Source organism: Daphnia magna, linkage group LG6 (assembly GCF_020631705.1).
Source record: "Daphnia magna isolate NIES linkage group LG6, ASM2063170v1.1, whole genome shotgun sequence".
Classification (NCBI taxonomy): Eukaryota; Metazoa; Arthropoda; class Branchiopoda; order Diplostraca; family Daphniidae; genus Daphnia; species Daphnia magna.
The window spans coordinates 4843957-4869802 of NC_059187.1; positions in this window are offsets into that span (position 1 = coordinate 4843957).

Here is a 25846-nt window from a genome sequence, read left to right on the forward strand (position 1 = left end):
CAGATCCTTTTTATCTGGTAAATGTCTTGTTACTCTTTGAGTTGCCATGGGGACACATTTGGGCATAGGACTCAAATAACGTACTAATACACGATATGGATATCTGGAGCATTCGATTGCCCTTCTTTGAAAAGTGTTATCGGTGATATTTTCATTTTCTATTTGGGACTTAAAGTAATACTTTGTGTACTCCACTCCATTTTTGGTTGTAACACTTTTTATTGCATTCTTAACCCACCGATATCCATCGCTTCGCCAGTCTATTCTATTTCGGCTTTCTGGTGTTCATTCAAATATGTACGAAAACCCGGCTTCTGGTAAAAGCGGTACTTCCGTAAAAATTTTAAGACCAGATTTCGATTTGAAAAGCTGTAACAAATCTTCCAAGCTCTCCTTGGATGGTATATTCTTTTTCTCCATTTTCTGTAAAGTTGAACACAAAGAATTGAAAGCCAAACCACGCCACGGGCAACTATTGTAGATGAGTGACCTCGGAACCACACGAGGCAGTTTGTCTAACCGTATAACTAACTTCCCTAACCACTCGAGTCCCAATGGATTACGGAATTTACAGATGGTGCATGGGCATCAGCATCCTAGTGTTTAAACTACTGAACTATTTGAGATATAGAGAATGCAGTGTTTAAGAATCAACTTTTATTGCATGAGTTCTTTATCCATGCGTATTTGCATAACTCCATTCATGTATAAATTGCAAAAATAAATTATTATATTTCATTTGCGATGGATTATTACTACCCCCTCCAAAGCAGCATTCTCCGTTACGCTCTTTTTATTTAATTTCCCGAAGTCCATATATTCCCAGCGATGTCCACATTTTAGTATGACAGAGGTCTAAAATATGGACAGTTGGTAGCCAAAGTCCATATTTTAGAAGTGCATTATGGACTGTCCAAGTTCATAGTTTAGTAAGACCCGTAACACAACGTAGCAGACGTTCACGAACATCTCCAAGAAAAATCCCCAAAATGACGATATTCCAGCAACTGATCAGGATGATGAAGACGCAAAGAAAGTAAACAAGTACTTCACTAAGCCAATTGTGAAAACACAACCAAAAAATACGTTTCTTCTCTGACCGGTTGAAAGGCAAAGCCTTTGAATGGCATGAAAACTATGCTAAGGAGAAAGGCGATGATCTAAATTACCAGGATTGAAAAGAAACACGCATACTAAGATTTCAAGACATACATGACTTAGCAAAGCAATACTGGAGAAAAAACTTTCAAAACTAACTCAGAAACCGGAAGAAAACTGCAGAGCTTTCGTTTCAAGGCTAAAGAATCGCTACGATACCATCGCTAGTAATGATGAAAGGGCTGATGACGAGACTATGGTCAAGTTGATTGAGACTATGGTCTATGTTGTCACGACCGGGAATCTTTTATCTGAGATTTTCCGCAATCCTAACCCGATATGTCTGGCAGTCGTGTCGGTAGAGTTTTCCCACGATAGTTACAGTTCCCCAAAAGCATTAATACTCGTATGTTTCCCTTGCTGTGCCCCAGTCTAGTTATATTTGTTGTAGTGCGGTGTTGCGTTTACAGTGAATATATTTGTCTTAATCACTACCCGGGTGCTCCGGTTAACTCCCCGCGTTACATGGTGGAGATGCAGAACTTGTGGTAAATCCTTAAGTTGTTTCATTCTTTTTTGCTCGGGTTGTGCGGAGGCTGGAGCTGTTAGGGGCTTCCGAGAGTCGTCAACCCAATTGGCCTACGCGCCCTAAACTGTTGGGGTACGAAGCAACAGCACCGGTTGTGTGAAGGGCGATTAGTGTTTGAGAACATAGGAACATCATAAGAGATTCTGGGGAGAGGTAGGGATTAAGGAGGCATAAGGGCGGATAGTGGTCCGCGGTTAGGCGGTAGGACCGCCTTAAGCGATCGGAAGATCGGGAGTTAAGACGAAAAGGTGTTCGTCGGGAGGCGGCAGTTTGTCGTGGTTTGTGATCAAGGGATCGTGGGTAGACAGAGTATCACCCGTCAGGTAACGACCGGTCGATTGTTGGTGGGGGAGAGTAGGAGCCTCGTGCAGAAGGCGGTATATGAGTGGGGGTGCTGGTAGAGCCAGGGGAAGCCACGCCTTCGCGACGAGTTTGGGTGATTTGCGCCAAGGGTTGATCAAGCAATTGTAGGCGCTGCCGTCGAAAACATCAGCCCGAGTAACATTGTGCCAAGGAACGGGAGTCGAGTGGACGACTGTATAGGTGAGCCAGGAGAATTATCCGGGTGGGAAGACCGTACATGGGTCATAACAAGGAAAAGTAATTTGGGGCAACATCAAGCTATTATTAGCGAGGAGGAAACTCTAGCGTGGGCGGACGGCATGGACAGCTCTGATTCTGAGGACATTGAAGAGGGATTGGAGTGGGAAGTTGAGGCGAGATCCTCAGTTGTAAGTGCTCGATTGCTACGTGGCAGGTTAGCGAGAAATTCTGTCGTAGCCGCGTCAGTCGCCTCCTTCAATCCCGTTGGGATGGCGGCCCAAATCAAATTACAAACCCCACCCACATTCACCGGGTGAGATGGAGAAGACGTAGTGAGTTGAATCCATCGCTACGAAAAGGTGGATTGATACAACCGTTGGGGCGACAATGAGGATCACATTGATCTGTCGTTAAAGGGGGCTGCGGGAAAATGGTAAGCTTGCATGGAGGCAGCGTGCAATCTTCCCAATACGTGGTCGGACGAACAAAGGTCCCCGTTGGTAAATCGACACTGTTGACACAGTTTACGACCGTAAACTATGTACAACACAACGAGGCCAAATTGCGTGCGAGAAAGCAGGGAATTGAGTAATCGACCCTTGAGTACTACTACGACGTGCTTGATCTGTGCAGGAGGGTAGACGCTAATTTTAGAAATGGGGGGATTAACCTCTTGCTGGGTAAAGACTTCCTTGAGAAATTCGGAACGAGAATGAAAATAGGCGCCCTCCCTGAATTCATCATTGGAGACATCTCAATGGGAATGATGGCAGAAAAAGAGATTGAAACACCCGAACTGGTGTACCGAGTAGGGCGCATGATCCCAGCACGTTCATCAGCGGTGGTCGAAATAGAGATTACGTAATGAATCTCGAGGGGAGGGAAGGGCATAATAGAGCCGTCGACGCGTATTAGAGAAAAAAGGCATCTTAACGGGGTGACTGTTGGTAACGGATTGTGAAACGATTAATCAAGTGCTTGCAAATAATTTCTCAGATCACAACCAGTGGGTTCCTAGAAACATGATCCTGGGAACGATAAAAGAGATCACTCTAGCTGGGGAGGGAACGGATAACGAATGGCAAGTGGTGGTACTGGCCGCCCTGGAAACGCCCAAATGGTCACTAGAGGAGTTCAGAAGATATGCCTCGAAGGAGATTGGGGTGGAAAGACACAACACGATTCTTGGGGTACTGCAGGAATCTGAGTACTGCCTCGCCTGGGACAGCGACAAACTCGGTGTGTGCAACATACCGGAGCATCCGATCGAAACAGGGGACTGCCGACCCATCCGACAGAGTCCTTACTTAAGTACATGGAAAGAGCGAAAACTAATGCTGACGCTTGTTCAAGAGATGGAGGATGCTGGAGAAATAGACAGTTAGAATGGCCACTGGAGTTCACCAGTGGTGCTGGTGCGGAAGAAGGACGGACCTGTCAGTTTTGCGTGAATTACAGAAAGTTAAATGCAGTGACACTCAAGGATGTGTACCCGTCACCCAGGATTAGGTTCGACCCTTTTTTCGATCATAGATCTACAATCGGGTTACTGGCAGGTTCCGATGAAGGAGAGTGATCGTCTTAAATCAGTCTTTATAACCGTGGACGGACTCTATCAGTTTTAGGGGATGGCCTTTGGGTTGTGTGCGGCGCCTGGTACGTTTCAGAGAAAGATGGACCTGGTCCTCAGTGGATTGAAATTGTCCGCGTGCCTCATGTACTTAGATGACATAATTGTTTATTCGCGTACGCTAGAAAAACATGTGAGGAGACTTAAAAGTGTGTTTGAGTGTCTTTAGGGAGCAAATCTGAAGGTGAAACCAAAAAAGTGCTTATTTGCACAAGCCAGACTGCAAGCTCTAGGGCACGTAGTAGACAAGGATGGAATTGCCCTGGATCCGGAGAAGATTTGTGCGGTTCGAGAATTCCCTAGGCAGCCGGCAAACGTGACACCCAGAATGTTAAACATGTGAAACATTTTATCGGTCTGTGTTCTAATTATCGGAGATTTATAAGCAACTTTGCCAGAATTGCGAAGCCGTTACACGACCTCACAAAACAGGGGATTTTTTTTTAGAAGAACAAGAAAGAAGCTTCAATGCTCTGAAAGACTGTTTGGTTGATGCGGCACAACTAGCATACCCCGATTATGGGAAGCAGTTTGACATTCATCCAGATGCATGTGAATACGGAATAGGGGAGGCACTCATACAGAAAACAGGAGAGGGGGTGACCCGTAGCCTTTGCAAGTCGTCTGTTATCGGCTATCGAACGGTTAAAGTACTCAATCACCGAGAAGGAGTGCCTGGCGCTTGTTCGGGCAATGACAAAATTTCACTGCTATATCTGGATGATGACAGTGAGGATAGAAAAGGACCACCACGCTTTATGCTAGTTAACTATGAAGAAGGATTTAACTGGGAGATTAGCCCGTTGGGCGCTGTTGGTACTTGCGTTATGAACCCCAAGTATTGTACAAAAGTAGGAGGTTGCACGAGGATGCAGATGTACTATCATGGTACCCAGTAGGTCTAGCAGAAGAAGTGGAGGACAACGAGTCGCTGCTACCTGTGTGGTTAGTCACACTCAATGGAAACCTGAAAGGAATTCGTGTGGGGCAAGAATCCGTTCCACAATGGAACAAGGCCTTTATGGGCTCTAGAACAACGGCCTGACACCCCATTCAAAAACCTTTTGTTTCAAAAGGGATTGCTATATTTGCGCACAGTGGGGCAGCAGGGGAGCAGGCTTAGTAATAGTATTAAGAGAAATTTATCAGTCTAGGACAAGACGTTGGATTCTTTAAAATGTCAAATTTCTATTCAACAGCCCATTAGAAGACGAACAACTTGGTACCCGACTATACAGCGTCTCCTACACCTGGAGAATTAAAAGATTTGCAGTAAGAAAAACTGCAGTTATCGAAGAAGGAGGAAAATTAGTACAAAAAATTTTACCATCTATATTACTTACGAACCTGGAAGCAGCAACTCCATTAATAGGTTTTAACCTACTTTTAAAAAATTCTGCTATCAAGGTCGGAATTTGAATACATTGTCGACCAGATGATACATATACAGAAAAGTAACATCTCCATCACGGAGATGGAAGGAGATCAAATATTTCCTGCTTTCTGTTCGGAAGAATCAACTACATAGATTTTGGAAAAAGAAAACAATCATTTAACCTCTCAAGAATCACAAATGTGTCTTACCTTAGAAGTCGATCAATCCTTAAAATTGGAACAATGTGCTGCAGAAGAAAACATTAAAAAAAATCAACAATGGATTTTTCAAAGAAGTAATTTCAACTCGGATATAGTAGAAAATTTCCCTGATTCAATACTGGAAGACAAACAAGAAATTCAATTAGAACCACGAAAAGCGGTTACAACAACAATCAACTCACCCATATTTAGAGGAATCATGAAAATGAATCATGACATTGGAAACATTATTTGGGACATGATCGCCTGGGAGTTATTGAAAAATCGACAATATCCAAATGCAAAATGTGTCACAACACGGAATTAACAAACAACAAACTGCATAGAATCACAGGTATCCGTAGGTAACTGCAGTAAAGCAAACGATAAACCGGTCAACACTAACGCATGCATCAAAGCAAACACAACGATGCTTTTTCTACCGGAATGCGCTAACACCAGTTCAATTTGGGGCACTTTCGAACACCCAGGACAGCTCATCGCAACAGACAAAATTGACCTATATTCGGAGGCGTGAGCAAGGAAGTGTCGCACACTAAAAGTAAGATGTATGAGATTCGGCCATTGCCATGGCTCAAGTAGAAAACAACCTTTCAGCTTCGAATACAGAAATCCACGCCAAATAAGGACGCTTTAAGCGGCAGCCATCATAGCGCTTCACACTCAGCAGTTATTGGACGGAAAACCACTTCCACCTATACCACCTATAATCAAAGAGAAAGAAAATCAAACAACGAAAAATTTACAACGCCCAACACAAAAAATCCATCTCGTCTACTTCAAGCAGTTGCGTTGCAGCTGTCTATTACACGACCATTAATGTTGATTCGTGTGCTTCTTCCATATTGATTCCGTATCTTCTTAATCTTCCAGTTTGGCGTATATTTTCCATGATTTTTGTGAAGGAGTCGCATATGATGAATATGCGTAGACATACGAGGAATACAATGAATCCGATAATAGATAGGATAAGAAATAGATAGGATAAGTACCAACCCTTTACCATCTTAAGTACACGTAGATGTTATCTACGTGACTATCCTGGTACCTCACTTCCCGCGTCACCCTAGACGTTCTTTCCCTTAAATAGGGAAGTACTCGATCGATTCGGGGCCGTTCTTCTTACAGTGGACTATGAAACGTGTGTCGTGACGGTTTTCAATACACCACTTCGTCCTCGCAAAATTCAGTGTTGTTCCTTTGTCACAATAGTGTAGCATTTAGTAAAGCAGGTATCCATATCCCATTAATGCCGATTGATAAAGAATACGAAGAACTAGCACAAGAAGATTATCGTTACTTAAGATCCTTCACTAAAAGAGATTTTAAAAACACATCCAAGCAATAGAGTAACATTGTAGAGCCACAAGTTCCCATATATTGTCACGGGAATGTCTGGCCTAGCAACGGGCCAGGCATACGCGAAGTAATAATGACACGTGTATGTCTGACTACTCAGCAGGTCGGACATCCACGTGTCAAGGGCTAGGAAGGGACGCAGCATAGAAGGGATAGCTCACGCTTTCTTTTCCGTGATGTGTCACCTTGGCCAAAAAGGGGTCAACCAGGCAATCTGGTTGACCATCATAATAGGTTTTACTTCCCGCGTCATCTAGTAGGCCTTTCGTATAAAAAGCCAGGCAAACTAGCATTTGCTTTCCCAGTTCTTACTTACATTGTCAGTTGTATACGTCTCGTGCTCGTGCAGCTAATACACTGTCTTTAAAGAAACCCCAGTGACTTATTGGAGAAATGCCGCATTAACGAAGTGAGTGCGACAATATCAAGCGAGATAAAAATTAAAATTGAAATTCTCCTAAAAAGACACGCAGACCTGGATCAAGACAACCAACCTGGAAGAAGCTCACGAGTTAACATCAATGATTGCAAATTGAAACACTCAAGCAACAAAAGAGATTATAGAACAACCATTTAATAGAATAGCGACACCAACACCACTTACCATGGAAAGAATTGCACAATCGCGCCCTGCCCAACCAAGCGCATCGCAACAATGAAGTATTTATCCCAAAGTAGAACAAATTGGGGCGTAGATCAATCTCGCAGATGCACAGGAAAACACATAACGTGCACTTACGTTGGGTGGTTATGGAATGGTACGGGAAGATCTTTGCAGATGCTCAACGGAAGATGAATCTAAAAATAACTAACCTTGAAAAAAACAGAAAACATTTTAATAAAAATTTTTCTTAATGTAGCACGGGTAAAAGGGGATAGAAGAAAAGTAGTAAGTGTACTGAAATTCAAAATGTGACATATAAAAAATAAAAACTTGGTCTCCACTATACCATTAGTGTTAAAACATCCACCGAACAATCTAGTGTTAAGTGAAAATGGAAGGTTTCAATGAACTGAAGGAAAAAAACGAAGAAACAATAGTGATGGAACGGGACAGTGAACATGCAGTGCAACGTAGTAATCCAACGGATAGTGAAAGGCAAGAAGAAATAAATTACGTAGTGATCGAAAGTGACATTGAAACAGATAGTGAAACATAAGGAGAAGGACAATTCATTGATTACGGTTTCTGTCCACCAACGTTCAATTCGATCCAAATGCAACACAAAAGACAGCACCACCAAAATGTAGCAATTGTGCAATGAAAACGCACCCAACTTTATCCGCAGCAAGAGCAGACGGCATTCGCAAAAGAACGCAAGCCATCACACGACTAAGTGATCAAGATATTTTCTTATGGATGATAGACGCCCCAAAGGAAGAAATAAGAAGATGCACAATCAAGAAATTGGGTTCCGCTGCATGGGATTACCATCCGAAGGCAGAATTTATAAACCAGAAATTTGACGGCAAAACACGACTTCATAGGAGTGTGAAAGCGGGAAAACTGGACATAGCAGATTTACTGTTATACTACGGAACTGACCCAGACACAGAAGACGATGGCCAGACTTTCATACACAGAGCGGCAGCGGAAAACATTAATCTCTTAATCAGGATATTGCGATATCACAAATACAAATTTTCAGCATATAACAGCCTGGGGAAACACCGTTAATAGTTTCCATCTCCTACGGACATGAAGAAATTGCCAAATATTTATTATTAGTTAGAAGAATAGGTTAGTAGTTTATTATTCGTTCAAATATCGCACAAATAGCGAAGGATTACAGCACTGTGTTACAAAATGCTGCGAAAAATGGAAACAGAGGTCTCGTTAGAGCAGCACGTGAAGAAAAGAGAAAAATCGACATCAACCAGAAGACTACCCAGATAGTAATTGTTGTCCCATAGTGGCTCCAAAGCCATCCCAATGTCACCGCTGCGACGAGTTCATCCAGTAACTGTTTCAATCCAATCCCTTGAAAAAAGAAGTACTTCCGTTTTTCGCTATATTTCGTTTATCCCTCGTCGTTCGCTATATGTCCCTATCCCATCCCATTTCTTTTCTTTTCTTTTGGCTCTCTATCAACACTTAGAAAAGTTCGTTATTATTATTTCTTTGTTCAGCGCGGGGAAATTTGCTCACTCCCTTTTATGACAGAGTTAACGTTTCGCTCACTAGATGGCTACTTCAATAAATTTTGTAAGCAATTTCTATTATTTTTTAGAATAATTTTTTATTTGCTATTTTTATTATCCTTCTTGCTGTAGATTTCTTATTGTTTATTGGAAATTTATGGAAAAAATATTTTTACTTGACTGTTCATCAAACAGTGCTTGGCAACGTTTACGCTCATTCTGGACAGGGATTGAAGCGTCTGTGTTCTGCCTCGTGCGAGAAAGCCTGAAAAGAGTATCTCTGTTTCATGCTTCAGTAAATGGATATTTTTACTCAACAAGGCATTATTTTTACTATTTTTCCATGATTCCAAACTCTATTTGTTGATTGAGCTTATAACGATCTTTTAGAAACATTCAACGCCAAATGTGTTATTGTAGATGAGTCACGAGCAAGTCAACCAATGCGTTCTACAATTTTAACGCTAGATGGCTGACAGATATTTATAAATTCTGAGTGGTTTGCTTTGACGTATTACGACTTACATTCCTGACATAATACGACATATTGAAGACGTTCCACCGCCCACTCAGACGGATCCCGTTCAGGTGGAGGTACCAAATACGGATCCGCGTTCAGAGCGCCATCGATAGGGAGAACAGCTTCTCTTCCGTACACCAGATAGAATGGAGTTCGTCCCGTGCTTTCATGTCGGCTGGTGTTGTAAGCAAACGTTACGAAAGGTAACGACTCGTCCCAATCCTTATGATCGGAGCTAACATACATGGAGAGCATGTCAGCTAGGGTGTGGTTCAACCTTTCCACAAAACCATTGGCCTAGGGACGGTAAGCCGTTGTCGTACGATGGTTCGTCTCCAGGGCCTGCAACACCTTTTGAGTTACCTCAGCAGTGAAGCAACGCCCCTGGTCGGTCGTCAGCTGGCGTGGAACTCCCTGTCTTAACCCACACATTTCACCAAAAAATCTGCCACCTCCGAAGCATCTGCTGAAGGTAGAGCTCGAGTCTCCGACCACTTGGTGACGTAATCCACGGCTACAACAATACTTTTATTCCCACTCTTGGACAGCGGAAAAGGTCCCAGAATATCCATCCCCAGTCTCTCAAATGGACGTTCACTCCTTTGAATTTCCATAAACCCCGCTGGTCGCTGGTAGACTGGTTTTCGGGACTGGCACTCCCGACACGCCCGCACAAAATCACGCAAGTCCTCGGCCAAGGCCTACCAGTAGTATCTACCCCTCACTTTATCAAGAGTACGAGTGACACCTAGGTGGCCGGCGGTAATGTCATTATGGCAAGAGCGCATTATCTCGTTCTTAAAGGATTGAGGCACAAATAGTCTTAGTAAGAGGCCGTCGTCAACGACGACTCACTTGGAGACAAGAGGTGACTCGCGTAGGCCAGTGGACTCTCGATGTTGTTTACGCGCTGTAGTAACACCGCTCCTAAACCATAATCACAGGCGTCAGGGTGTATCTCGAACGGCTTTGTAAAATCGGGATAGGCCAAAGTGGCCGCACTCACTAGAGCCTGCTTCATCAGCCCAAAGCTGACTTCTTGCGACTCTTCCCACACGAAGCAACCACCCTTTTTAAACATGTCCGTCAGGGGATTGGCTGTGTGTGGAAACTGAGGAATGAACCGGCGATAGTAGGACCAAAGCCCCACAAAACTACGTACGCACTTCAACTGTTCACTCGGCTTACATAGGGTCGACGGAGAAGGAAAGTTTGCGACCGCATTAATCTTTTCTGGATCAGGCCTAACTCCATCCCCACTAATGACTTGGCCCAAGGCCTTGACTGACACTTCACCAGCTTAATTTTCAACCCGGCCTTCCACAGGGCGGTCAACACTTGTCGCACTCGCACCAAGTGTTACTCCGCATCAGCCGCGTAGATGATGATGTCGTCCAGGTAAACGAGGCAAATCGCCCATCTCAGACCGGTTAAAAACAAATCCATCATGCGTTGGAACGTCCCCGGTGCGGAGGCGAACCCGAAGGGCATAACCAGAAACTGATAAAACCCGTCGGGGTTGACAAACACCGTCGTGACCTTATCCTCTTCGTTTAGTGGTACTTGCCAGTACCCACTCTCCAAATCCAACGTCGAGAAGATGCTAGCGTTCCCCATCCGAGACAACGTCTCTTCGATCCTCGGCAACGGCTAACATCCTTTACTGATATGGCGTTGAGGCGGAGATAGTCGACACAAAAACGCCAACTTCCATCCTTTTTCTTCACTAAGACCACAGGTGATGCCCACGGGCTTGTTGAACGTTCAATTACACTTTGGCTCAGCATTTCGTCCACTTGTTTCTGCACAATAGCCCTCTCTTTCCAAGCACTCTTGTAGGGAGACTGATTTACCGGTGTGGCTGTACCAGTTTTTATACGATGCTCTGCCATCTTTCACACCCCTAGTTCTCCCTCCTTCAAAGAAAAACTAGTGTCAAATTCCTCGAGTAGCTCAACCATCTTCTCCACATCAGCAGGGGGAAGCGTCGATGCTACTTGAGCCCGAAAAGCTTGACGAGGAATAGAGGTCACTCTCGGCGTAGCATATGAGTCGCTTATTGACTCAGCTGAGTCCTCCTTAACATAGTCGCCCAGCGAATCTGGCGTTCCCCCTTCATCCACGGCGACAAAGGAGGGTTCCACCGCCTCCGTCTGCCCCAAAACGGTCCCCTCCCTTAGATAGGCACGCCGATTGGTTAAGTTAACCATCAACACTTGTCCTAACGGTTGATCCGAAGACACCAGCACTTTACCCGCCGTCACCCCCTTGGCTCGAGCCAGATGTTCCGAAGGTTCAATCATCCACGTTGCCTCATTGAGAGTCGTAGCTTCTATCTCCACTGGAACAATGGCTCTGGGCGGAAGCATTCTACCCGTCTTCGTGACCATTCTAGGTGCTTTCACGGCCTCTAGTTCTTCGATTACGTTAACGGGTAACTCTCCGAGCAATAATTCAGCGCCATTCGGGACGTAATTTATTTGGAGCCGCTTGAACTGGCTCAAAAAATCGTTGCCCAGCAGTAACTCGATCCCTCTCATTTCCAATAGAATTACTTTTCCACTGGCCTTCATTCCTCTATGCTCGACTTCCAGCTCGAAGACTCCCAGCAGGGGAGCTCTCTGGCCGTTTACCATGACTGCAGACGGTCCGTCCCATCCCGTACGACGATTTCCTAGTTTCTCTTGCAAGCTCGGAGACGCCACCGACATCACCTTTCCGGTGTCAATCACGGCCTTGATCCTTATTGCCCGGCACACTACCTCTTCGGTTATCAGGCGGGAAATGTCAATAAGCAGTACGGCCGCCTCTCCTGAGTCGTCTTCGTCGACCGACACCATGCCCACGGTGTTCCGGTCATCTTCTTCGGAGTCCCGTCGCCTAGCCTGCCAGGCCTTGCCATCTTCCTTACGCCTATCATTTCTCCATCTGTTCTCTCCCTCGTCTCGACGATCACTCCGCTGTCCACCCTTCCCATCTTCTTTCGGGCCGCACTTTTCTGGTCTTGGCCCTTCTCCGCCCTACAGAAACGAGCGATGTGCCCCGCTTTGGCACAATTATGACAGATAGGCTTCCCGTCTGAAACCCGAGATGCGAACGACACATTATTTTGAGGTCACCTTGAGTTTCCCCGTCCACCATCCGGCCTAGGAGAATTTGACACGCGTTTTAACTCGGCGATCTCAGCTTTCAATTCCAGCACCAGGTCTCTCAATTCGGTCCCAGCTTCCTCCTTTGGAGGAGGTAACCCCTTCATTGGTCCCAACACGCTCACGGCCCATTCGGATCGAATAGCCAACTCCGACGCTTCCGTGTGCAGCTGCACCGCAGTCAAGAATTCCGCTGTAGTTCTCGGGCTAGTCACCAGATCTTCTCGACAAGGGTAGGTTTCAAACCACGAAACAGATAGTCCACTTTTGCCTCTTCCAACATCCCTGGGTCTACCCTCCGAGACAAATCGATGATGTCGTAGAAGTATTCCACCCCTGATTCGTCTATCCCTTGCTTCCGCTGTCGTAACTTTGCCTCTTGATAGCGGCCATAATGTTGCGGCTAGAAAGATCTAAGAAATCTCGTTCGTAGTCCATCCGTCCCAGGCACAGCCACCACCACCGGCGCTGCTGCAACTGCCGGTGTATCCCGCCACAACGCCGGCGCTCCCAAGCAGAGAAACCATTTCCTAGCCACCCCATCCAGCTGCATCCCAAAATTCTCGGCCATTTCAGCTGGTCCCCAGTGGTTATAGTGAGCCGTACTCTCATAACGCTCTAGCCAATCCACTGCATCCTCATCCTTCCTCCCGTAGAAGATCGGAGGAGCCCGGTACTTCAATTGGGGGGCAGGTGGTCGTTGGGCCATGACTATTGGTGGTGTGGCCCGAGAAACCACTGAACTGCCTGACGACTCACTCGCAAGCTCCTCTTCGTCTACCGAATCTGCAAGTGATGACTCTCCCGAGGATATGGGTCGGCTTCTCCAACCGTGCCGATCTGAGCCCTCCCGACTGGTGCCCTCTTCCGCCTCGGGAGTCGCCCTGAGCCCTACCGCGTCCTCTCGTAGGTCGCCAAAATCCCACTGCAGTGACTCCGTGTAGTAGGCCCCTTCTATCCCCGCTTCCACCAAGTTAAGCCTACTCTCGGCCCTATTACCTGTAAGGGGCGGATAGGTCTCTTGCACCCGCCTCTTCTATCGAGTCGTCTGGATCCACAACCGTCCGTTTCCCTAGACCACTGTCTCTCGGCCTCCGCTGTAGCAAGAACTTTCGATAATTGCACCCCCGATTCGCCCTCTCTCCAGAACTCCCGACCAGATTCCCTGATTCAGCTCCGAGGCTCGGGGCGGGGCTACCAATCGCTAGAGAGGTATGTGTCCCAGTACTAACACAAACTTTGGTCGTAACTTCAGGTTGAGCTTCCGTTACGTTGGACCCCTTACGTTTCCTTACTTCGCTCTCGGGCGATGCTTCAATCCCCCTTAACCGTTTACTTTGCCGCAGTGGACCAGTACTCATCTACACCCGATCATTCAGGATCGACGAACCCCCCGGTAGACCTATTTTAACCCGCATAAAACCAGACAAAATCCGATCTCTTACTTGAGTTGTGGACATTCAAACGAATAAGAAGCTCGGTCAGGCCTGTGGTCCTATACCCAAGCAATTTAAGGTACCAATACCCGCTGGTCACACCTTCCAAGGACCTCTCAACAGCACCTACCTCTTAGTTTCTTACTCTATCACTTCGTCCCCTAACAACTCAGAATCAAGCTCAATGATCTTACCTTATTTTACCAGAAAGGTCTACCCTGCATCTCCACCATGTAACGAGTTATCACCGATGGGTTCGGTATATCAATTTCGTTGTATTCAATCTCTTCAACACTCAAGCACTACACAAAGTAAATATAACTGTTCTATTAAACTACTGGCAACGAAGGTCTACACTTAAGTCCCATTTATAGTCTTTCAGGCGTGGGAAAGAGTCAGTCGGCGAATCCGATGCATCAGCATCGGATGACGCTCGAATGACACTTCCGTCGGTCGTTTGTCTATCCGTTACAGCTATAACGGATGGCGAGAGTTCTCTTACGAATCATGCGTGAACGCTACAATATTACGACGTAATACGACATTAAATTCCCTTTTGGTCTTATTAATTTACATTTTTATGTTTTATTTGTTATCGGTAGGAAAGATACCGATACTGATGCATCCTTTGGAACTTCAAAGAGTCATCAGTGTTGACAATAATGGCTGCAAGGGTTTCTTCAAGACATAAACGAAGACGCATTCAGAAAAAATTTGTTACCGATAGGGCATTTTACGAAGAAGGGTCCGAACAACATTCAGCTACTACTGAAAGTGTCACAGGTGCGAGTGAATCAAATAGTGGCCAAAGTGATTCATTCCCTAACAATCTGTAATAGACAGCAGAAACCCCTTCCAGCAACAGCAACCCCACCCAGCAAGAAGCTCGTCACGTATGCAACCTTCCCTTAGGCTAGCTGTTTATCACAAAAGTAAAAATTATTGTAAACCCCTCCGTTCTTAACCTTCAATCTTCGGTATATAAGTGCATGATTGTAACATCATATTCAGAGTTGTCTATTGGCAAATACACAGTCTAGAAACCTTTACATTTGGAGGTCCCAACGAGACTAACAACGAGAATCTGGAAGAAAAGTTTCTGATCTGTGCTTCATTTGTCAGCTGCAAGTGTTCTACGCTTCTATCTACGAGTCTTCAAGCAACCTACATCGGAACACTATCGAGGTAAGCGAATACCGTTTGATTAACCTGTACAAAAGACTGTTCTCAACGAGAACACACTACTACCTTTATACCCCGTACTACAAGAATCTGATTTAACCGACCAAGACCCAAACCTAAGACACCATCAAGAACAATTTTTTGATCATTGGAAGACCTTAATAGACTTAGAATTTAAGCAAGACTCAGAAAGAAGAATATCATACCAGACAATCTCAACAACTGAAAATATCCAACAGTTACAAACACAGAAACAAGAAGCAAGTCAGCGACGCAAAATCCGCTGCATTTTTACACTTACTACCTTCTAGAATAAACTTTAAAAGTAACAGATGGTGTAACGGCAGAAACCATTGCAAATGCTACAAAAACTCTCAAAGACGATATAATCGCACAAGGTGGGAACACCAGAACACTCGATAGTTTACTCCAACAGCTACACACATTGCATGGAAAAGAAAAATAATTTTTGTTCGGTACCATCAGTGTATTGCAGATACAGTCAGTAATTGCACTAATTGAAGATAAAAAGCAGATATCTACCCAAAATTTGAACTTTCAAACGTGCAAAAACAATTGGAGAGTAACAAAAAGAAGGCAAAAAGTTCCAAATACACTTTAAGCAGTTCATTAGAGCAACTTTAAGAAAACAACGAGGCTCTGAAGAACTCCCTCGAAAAAGCCAACTCCCGAATTGCTGACCAATTGCAGAAACTTCTAAAAAAAAGACGAAAACAACGCAGATGTCGAGACCGGGGCAAGAAATAATCAACAAACTTGAATGTGAGAAGACCAGACTGATCCAGAAAGTCAACACTGCAGAAATCCAGAAAAAACAAGCCTCAAAAACAGCAGAACATCTCCAGAATGAGACAAAAGTTTTGGCAGACATACTCGACAAGGCTATAACAGAAAACATTAATTTAAAGAAAAACTTGCTAGATTTTACTTCGAAGAACAAGAACCTTGAAGAAGAACTTCAAGAACTCCAAAATCAGGTACGAGGACAAGAAAATCAAATAACATTTCTAGAAAGACGAGTGAAAGAATATAAAAACCTTCAAGTTAAATTCATCGAGACTAAAGAATCCAACGACTCAAGGTTAGACGAGGACAAACCAGGAGAAATAACTAAACTAGTGGGTAATATAAACGAGCTGACCTTGCCGATAGACAGTGGAGAAATGTCACTCCACTACGAGCTGGAAATAGAAATATCCAACGAATTCGAACAAACAATAGAAAACCTTAAAACCCAAATAGAACACCTAAACAACACAATCATCTATTTGGAGCAAGAAAATCAACAATTATAAAAGAAGGTCGACATGGGCGTAACACACGATGATGAGCACTCTTGGAAAAACACAGCACAGAAGACGTTCGCGAAAACCTCCAAGAAAAATCACAAGGATGACGATATTCCAGCCACTGAGCAGGATGACGAAGATGCAAAGAAAGTGAACAGGTACTTCACTCAACCAATAGTGAAGTCCTTGAGCTATTCTCCAGAGAAAACAAAAAGGCAATCCCAATCTTCAAAGGAAAAAGCACTGACAAACTAATATCGGAGTGGCTGCAAGGTGCCGAGCACGTAGCACGAAACAACGAATGGGACGACAATAAAAAAATATGTTTCTTCTCTGATCGATGGAAAGGCGATGCCTTTGAATGGCATGAAAACTACGCTGAGGAGGAAGGCGATGATCTAAATTACTAGTATTGGAAAGAAGCCCTAATACCAAGATTTCAAGACACATACGACTTAGCTACGCTGGAGAAAAAACTTTCAAAACTAACTAAAAAACCGGAAGAAAACTGCCGAGCTTTCGTATCAAGGTAAACAATCTTTACGATACCATCGCTGGTAAAGAAGAAAGGGCTTATCATAACCAAACTATTATTGAAGGTCAATTACTAAAAACAAAGTGAAAAAGATGAGGGACCACAGTAGGTGGTCCCTCATCAAGTAAAATCCTACTGCAATGATTCCTACCGAAGTATAAAGCAGAACTTTGCCTACGAATGCCAGAAAACACAGAAGACTTTGACGCATTATGTAAACAACAGTTCATTTCTAAAAAAATTCTACACACAAAAGAAGCTGCAGACGACAATGTCAGCTGTCATAGCAGGGATAACGCACCACAAAAAACAACAAGACGATAAATTCCAAATTCTTGAGCAAAAATTAACAGAAGCTCTGTCAGAATTAAAATGTACTAATACAAAAAGTGGATCACAGGAAAACGACGTCACCATAACTGCAACTGACCAATACGAAAAAGGAAGACCACTTTCAAGTGAACGCTACTCAAGATCACGTGATTCACGAGGAGTGTGATTTCCTGACAATCATAACAGCCGAGAATCAAGTCGAGAAAGAAGTCTTAGTCGAAACAGAGACAACAGCCCCTATCGCAGAGACTACAATTCGTCAGGACGACGAAATTATAATCCTTCAGGATACAGGCAATCTAGATTTCCATCTCACCAACGTCCTCCATTTCGGAACGAATACCCTAATCGGCAAGGAAACTACAACGGACCAAACTTTAACAACTACAGATATCAAGCACGTTATAACAGCAACCAACATCTACAGCAACAACATCACCCTGGCAACAATCCTCGAACCACTGGAATTCGAGAAACAACCTGCTACAAGTGTAACCGAAGAGGACATATTGCAGAAGAATGTTGGACAGATATGGCACGTATTAACAACCCAGGTCCCTGATAAAAACCATAAAACCAATACGTAACTCCCAACTAACATACAATTTAGGTTCAGATGTAGAAGTAGAAATCCCTAAACTAATATGTATTCCCGTTAAAATTTTTAATAAGAAAATTATAGCTTTAGTTGACACTGGCGCCGCCGCTAGTTTAGTATCCAGTAAAATATTTTTTACTCTAGAGTGTAATGAGAACTTAAAACAAGTAAAAAATACGAATCCTCCAATTTTTAGAACGGTGTCGGGACAAGAACTTAAATCGATAGAAAAATTTGAATTCTCAGTTGTTATTAACGATAATCATATTATTAACCATCACTTTTATGTTATGAACAACTTAAATGAACAATGCATCTGAGGATTAGAATTCTTATCTAACAATAACGTGAAAATTAACACTAGAAATCGTCCAATATGTTATGATCCCTTTGGAGTAGAACATAATTATGGAAGTAATATCATGCCCATTTATAGCGTAACAATTAGCAAAGCAGGCATCCATATACCACTAAAACCTAATTGATAGAGATGACGAAGATCTTACACAAAAAAATTATCGTAACTTAGAATCCTTCACTCAATTAGACTTTAATAATAAAACTAAGCAGATAGCTAAGATTCCTGAAAAAGTAGAACAAGCACTCAGTGTATCAGACGACATACGAACTAAAATTTAAATTTTACTAAAGAAACACGAAGGTATTTTTGCAGACCAAGAATCCGACATGAGTTTAGCAACACAAGTGAAATATCACATCAACATAGGCCATAACGCTCCCATTAATCAAAGACTACGAAGAACACCCGAATCCCTAAAACTTATTGTTAGGACTAAGATAGAGGTAATGCTAAGTAGCAAAATAATAAGACCCCGGCGGCTATGCCGTCGGGAAACTTGATTTTAATTTGGGTCCCTTTTTCACCATTTGACCCTCTCCCATATCCGACGGCATAGCCGCGGGTAGGGACAACGAATGCAACACATGTCGGGGGTGATCCAATATTTCAAAATGATCCTTTTTCCCATATAACAACTATATTTTTTACAAATTAAAAATCAGAAAGATAAAGACTAATTCTTTATCTTTCCGATTAAAAAAAATTAACCTCGTACGAGCAATCTTAGTATTTTAAAAAAATTCACGCGTGAGACACCGTTAGGCCTATCTCGCGCGGGTTAAAACGCCGTTTTTGGACCGATGTGATCCAATACCTGGCGTGGGTACTGTAGATCCAGCACACTGAAAAAAAAACTTAAATCTGTGGTACATTCCAACCGTCTCAAACTCTACATCCCAAGAAAACAAGAAACAACTGAGGAAGAAGAAATACTACAAAACCTACCAGAAAATGTTGAAACCCAACGACGACCAACAATTCACCAACGCCGACCAGGCCGACCCAAACATTTTTGTAACAAAAAACCAGCAGCCACTTGGAAAAGATGGACATCTACACCGTGGAATAAAACAAAGAAAATAACTGCATCGTTCTGGATCGGATCCTACGATACAGCATACTCACAAGAAACAATATTAATAACCCCTCTGGAATGCTGGTGGATGGTCAACGATAAAAAATGTGGGGACAATGACATGCAAGTCGGACCGACGGGACTCACTTTCACAGCCACACCTACAGGAGAAGGTAAATGGTAAGTCATCAAGGAATACCAAACCCTCAACTGTATAGCGGAACAGATCACGCTACGACAGGAGAAACCACATCGCCTAATTAAAAGCCCTTTCAGACTGCTAAATACCACAAAACGAGAAGGACTTTTCGGAGATTATGGTTTTTATCCACCAACGTTCAAATTCGATCCAAATACTACACAAAAAACTACACTACCTAAATGTAGTAACTGTGCCATGAAAACGCACCCAACTTTATCCGAAGCAAGAGCGCCATTCGCAAACGAACACAAGCCAGCACACGACTACGTGATCAAAAAATTTTATTAGAAATGATAGACGCTCCAAGGGAAGAAATAAGAAGATATATCATCAAGAAATTTGGTCTCGCTACATGGAATTACCACCCGAAGGAAGAATTTCTAAACCAGAAATTTAACGGCAAAACACTACTTCATACAAGCGTGAAAGTGGGAAAACTGGACATATCAGATTTAATGTTAGACTACGGAGCTGACCCAGACATAGAAGAGGATGGCCAGATCATTGCCCATACAGCGGCAGCAGAAAACAACAAGCTCTTAATCAGGATATTGCGATATCACAAATACAAGTTTGCAGCGTATAATAGTCTTGGAGAAACACCACTTATGGTTGCCATCGCCTACGGGCATGAAGATGTGGCTAACTATTTGTGGATAAGCTCCAACGTTGTAAAAATGGCAAAGGACAACAGCACCGTCCTACATTATGCCGCAAAACATTGAAATGACAGTCTCGCTAGGGCAGCATGCGAAAGAAAAATCCACATCAACATCAATCAGACGACTGAACCAGGGAACTATACGGCACTACACCTAGCCACAATATATAGTCAGGTTAACATAATAAATATTTTATTGAAACATGGAGCAATTACAGAGATAACTGACGTCAAAGGAAATACCCCGCGGGATTACGCGTTTGACAGACAAAGGAGAAACGTGTTCGAAGATTGGGACTATATAAGAAGCCGCAAGAGAAAAGCTTCTAACAGCGAATAAAATTCCAATTAACTAATTTAAAAACATCAAAATTAAAGATCAAACAAAAATTTATTACGAAACACTGCAAAAACACTTCAATGAAGACACTACAGAAACAAAATTGAATTTCCATCATCATCCTAGAAGAATTCTTCCAAATCTTTCACAAGACATTCGGGTAGAAAAACAGCAGACCCTGAAGTAGCATACAAAATATTCTCACCTGATTCTAGCCACAATAAGATCCTAGCGAGATGTTGAGGATAAAGATCTCGGTATCTCGCATAGCCAGGATACCGGCTAAAAACAAATAATGAAAAACATTGAAAAAAACAGCCAACAATAATTTTTAAAAAAGAAGGGAAAACCAACTCACACGTAATAGTAATCGCCGATCCAGACTCGTCGATAGCCAAAAGCACAAGCCGAGGGAGGAGCAAATGGGTTATTGAGTAGGGAAAACAATAATAGTTGCACTATCAACTCTTTATCCTCGGGTTGAAATCGAGTGTAAAAACGGAACGGCTATGAAAACAACAACGCTCCCATTAGTCCCAGCATGTAATCAAAATTACCACGTTGGCGTAGCAAGAATTGAAATGAGTCAACTTCCATTTGTTTTGTTTTTTCCTCTTTCGAATACCGACAGAAAACAAGCAAACACAAAACCGAACGAAGAAAGAAAAACGAAGGACCGACGTAAAACAGCGTCAAGAAAAAACTAAAAAAAGAAAAAAAAAGAAAAGCAGACAAAAAATTGAAATCTGTCGTAGCATTCCTATAAAAAAGGAACATAGACAATCATTTATTAACTAACACTCTTATTAGCCTAAAGGCAATGAATAACGGTAAAGGAAACATATCTTGTATTTCGTGCCTCCAACTATATAAACATAGGCCAACAAATTGTAACGAGCCAACCGCATTATTTACGCTTCACAGAAGATGGCAAATCTGCACGGACATTGAGTGTACGCAAGGTGTACACCAAGGAAACGCCCACATGACCAAGTGACCACACGCCGCCGCCATCTAAGCCACACCCAATGTGCCACTTGCAATTCTGTATAAAAAGCAATGTTATTCTCAACAATAGTTAGAGTAGTGTCATGCTTCTTGGTTTGATTGTATTGCTATTGTAGAAGTCAATAAACACACGCCTAGCGAATCTTACAATTGGAGGTCCCAACGAGACTTGAAATTAAAATAGAAGATTTGTCACCGGTATAAATAGACTTCAAAACAATAAACAATAAAATTGAATCAGGAGGATAAAACGCTAATAATTTTTTTTTCTCTTCTATTTGCGTCGGTCAACAAAATCCATCAAGGTAAGCAAATGCATAAATCTTTTTTACCAGAGACTACTCTCAGGACCAACTCCGTTTACCCTGACTTAACAAACAAAACTTCACCACCAGTAAACCCAAATTTGAAAACCCATGATATAACAAATCCTGACTCAGAAATTTTAACGCCAAGAACCCCGTTTATTCTCAGCTGGAAAGAATTAGTTGAATTAGAATACAAGTATACTAAGGAAAAATCTAAAGTTATCAAACAACTTCCACAACAGCCACGATAAAACAATTGGAAGATAGAAAAAAAGAGGCAAATACAGCGGCGCATAACGCCTTATACCAATTTGCGTATTCAATATTAAAAGAAAATTTAAATACGCCGGACGAAATCTCTCACGAGATGATAAGTAAAACAACAAAAACTATAAGAGATCAGATTCAGTCACTCGGAGGAGAATTTAGTATCGTAGACACTCTTTTGCAACAGTTAAAAACTGTTAACGGTAAAAAGAAAGAATTTTTGATCGAAGTAAACACTGTTCTACAAGAAGAAGCACTTGCGCAACAAGTCGCAGAGAAAAAACGAACAGACGAAATCAGCATAGAAAACTTTAACTTACGAAAACAAATTGAAAAAAAAGAAAAGAACCCAAATCAGTCGACCGAAAAATAATAGAAAGTAACGAATTCTTAAAGAATTCACTGGAAAAAACTTATCAGCGATTAAGTAAGTTAGAACAAATACTTCGAAAAAACACAGAAAACGAAGAATATCTTAAAAAACTACTGAAGAAGAAGGAAAAACCTACAGCACAGGTGGCAACCGAAGGTCAAGTAAATATAAACAAACTCCAAAACGAAAACAAGTTACTCCTAGAAAGTTATAATACCGTTAAGAAACTCGAAAAGGCACAGAAACAAAGAGGCGACAAATTAGAAAAGGAGGTAATAGAATTGAAAACCTCTCTCGAAACAACAAAAGGAGAAAGAAGCTGTCTACACAAAGGGCAACTAGAATTAGCTACAAGGAATAGAAACCTCGAAAGACCAATAATAGATAAAGAGACACTCATTTCAGCACAGGAGAGCAAGATACAACGTCTTGAGGAACGTCTAGTGGAATATAAGCAAAAAGAAGCTTTTTACATCGAAGCAGAGAGCTCAGACAATTCTAGAATGGAAGAACATACAGGAGAAGTTTTAAAACTAATAGAACAAATCAACGATCTAACGTCAATAAGTGAAATAAATGACAAATCATTACATTTCGAATTAGAAACAGAACAAGTTTTAAAGCAACAGCAAACTATTGAAACTCTAAAAGTACAGATAGAGTCCCAGAATAAAACAATAGACCTATCGCAGAAACAGAACAAACTTCGTAACAAAGAGAAACCAAATTTTAAAATCATGGGAGTTGACCACGATGCTTCCGAGGAAGCCGAGACTTTGAGATACAACCCAAAGGAAAAATCAACAGAAAAAATCCCTACCGCAGAAGAAATAGACATGATCAAAACCTTTACTCAAGCAATAGTAAAAGTTTTGGGGGAACTGTTTTCACGAGAAGATAAAAAATCCATCCCTCCATACAAAGGAAAAAGCACAGATAAAATGATAACGGAGTGGCTTAAAACAGCTGAGCACGTAGCCAGAAACAACAACTGGGACGACACTCAAAAGTTACGATTCTTTTCAGACAGACTTAAAGGCGAAGCTCTGGATTGGCACGAAGAATACGTATCAGAACAAGGAGATGAAGTTGAATACGATGACTGGAGATCAGCAATCATAGCAAGATTCCAAGACGCCTATGATCTAGCCACGCTAAAGAAAATATTATTGCAACTAAAACAGAAACCGGAAGAAAACTGCAGAGCTTTCGTGTCAAGACTAAACATCCTATACGACGGAATCGAAGGAAAAGAAGAAAAACTTTATCATAACAAGACAGTTGTGGAAGACCAGCTCTTGAGTAAAGTAAAAAAGATGCGGGATACTACCAAAATTAAAATTTCAATCCAAGGGATCTTACCAAAAATAAAAGCAGAACTTTACCTACGAATGCCAGAAGATGCCAACGACTTTGATGCACTATGCAAACAACTGTTTATTTCAGAACAAATCTTGCAAAACAAGGAAAACAGCGACGACAAAGAACTGACAGCAGTCATTGCTGGCATTGCACACCATGGAAAACAACAAGATTTCGAAATAGAGAAACTAAAACAGAAAATTTTAGATATGGAATGTGCTAAAAAAAATGAGATATTACAGGAAAAAACTGCAGTCATAGCAGCCACTGACCAATACGAGCCTTGGGCTCTTCCCTAGCAAGACAAGTTCTCTCTAATCCAAAAACGATTAATACAGAGTTGTAGATCTTTTTACGTTGATCATTTTTAATATAGGGTTTAGGGTGTGCAAATGAGCGGGAGTGTCCGTAAAACGCGTACAAAGTTTCAAGTTTTACGGAACTGACGCGCTGCCCAAGCCGGCCAGAAGGGGGTTCGGGCGGGGGGGATTGCGCGTACCCATGGGAGAGGGGACAGTGAAGGAGGGTTTACCTGAGCCACACTATACGGCCCCATGTTTTCCCTTTGCCTCGCATGTTAACGGTGGTGTAATGGTGATCAGTATCAGCCACGAGTACAATCTTTTCACAACCCACAACCAGCAAAAAACAGTGACATTACGTGCTACAAGTGTAACAAAAAGGGACACATTGCGAGAGAATGCTGGACGGATATGGCACGTATCAACCGTCAACCACGAAGTCAAATGTAGGAAACCACTTACTCTATAATTCCAATAGCATTAATCACTATCATGTAAAACCTAACTTCACGGCAGAAATACCTAAACTTATACGTATCCCAAATAGAATTTTTGAAAAAGAAACAAAAGCTTTAGTAGACACTGGTGCAGCAGCCAGTTTAATTTCATCTAGCCTTAATTTTAACATAAGTGATAAAAATTTAAAACAAATAAAAAACACCGATGATCCGATATTTAGGACGGTATCAGGACAAGAGCTTAAATCACTAGGCCAATACGAATTCAAAATAACAATAAATAAGAATCATTTAATTAACCACAACTTTTATGTGATGGAAAATCTTAATGAAAATTGTAGCTTAGGATTAGATTTTTTGGCTAGCAATAACGTAAAAATTAATACTAAAAATAAGCAGATCAGTTATGATCACTATGGAGTAGAACATAGTTTTTCCGAAAGTATATTGCCATTGTATAGCATAACTTTTTCCGAAATGGGAATAAATATCCCACTAAGGCCTTTATCCAATTTAGAAGAAGAGGAACTTCCATTAACTACAAAAGACTACATTAATTTAGAAGCTTTTAGTTAATTAGATTTATCAAATCATGTAAATGAAAATTAGAAATTAATGACTTTTAAATACCCTATTTTTCTAATGAAGTGAAAACAAAAATTGAATAGTTGCTTATAAAAAACGAAAGATTGTTTGTAGATAAAGAATTAGACCTTGGGTTGGCTATTAATGTCAAACATTTAATTAATACGAGAACTAGCGCACCAATTAATCAGCGTCTGCGTAGAACGCCTGAAGCAGGAAAAAATACGGTAAAATCGAAGATTGATAGTATGCTACATAATAAAATAATAAGAGATAGTCATAGCCCATTCTCAGCGGCAATTGTAATGGTTAACAAAAAGGATGGTGAAATGAGAATGTGAATTAATTATAGAGAATTAAACAAAATAACGATAAAAGATAGATATCCCCTACCTAGAACAGATGATACCGTAGATGCATTGTGCGGTTCAAAGTATTTTCCAACACTGGATTTATTAAGCGGATACTGGCAAATAGAAATAGAAGAAAGCGAGAAATATAAAACCGCCTTTATATGTGAATTT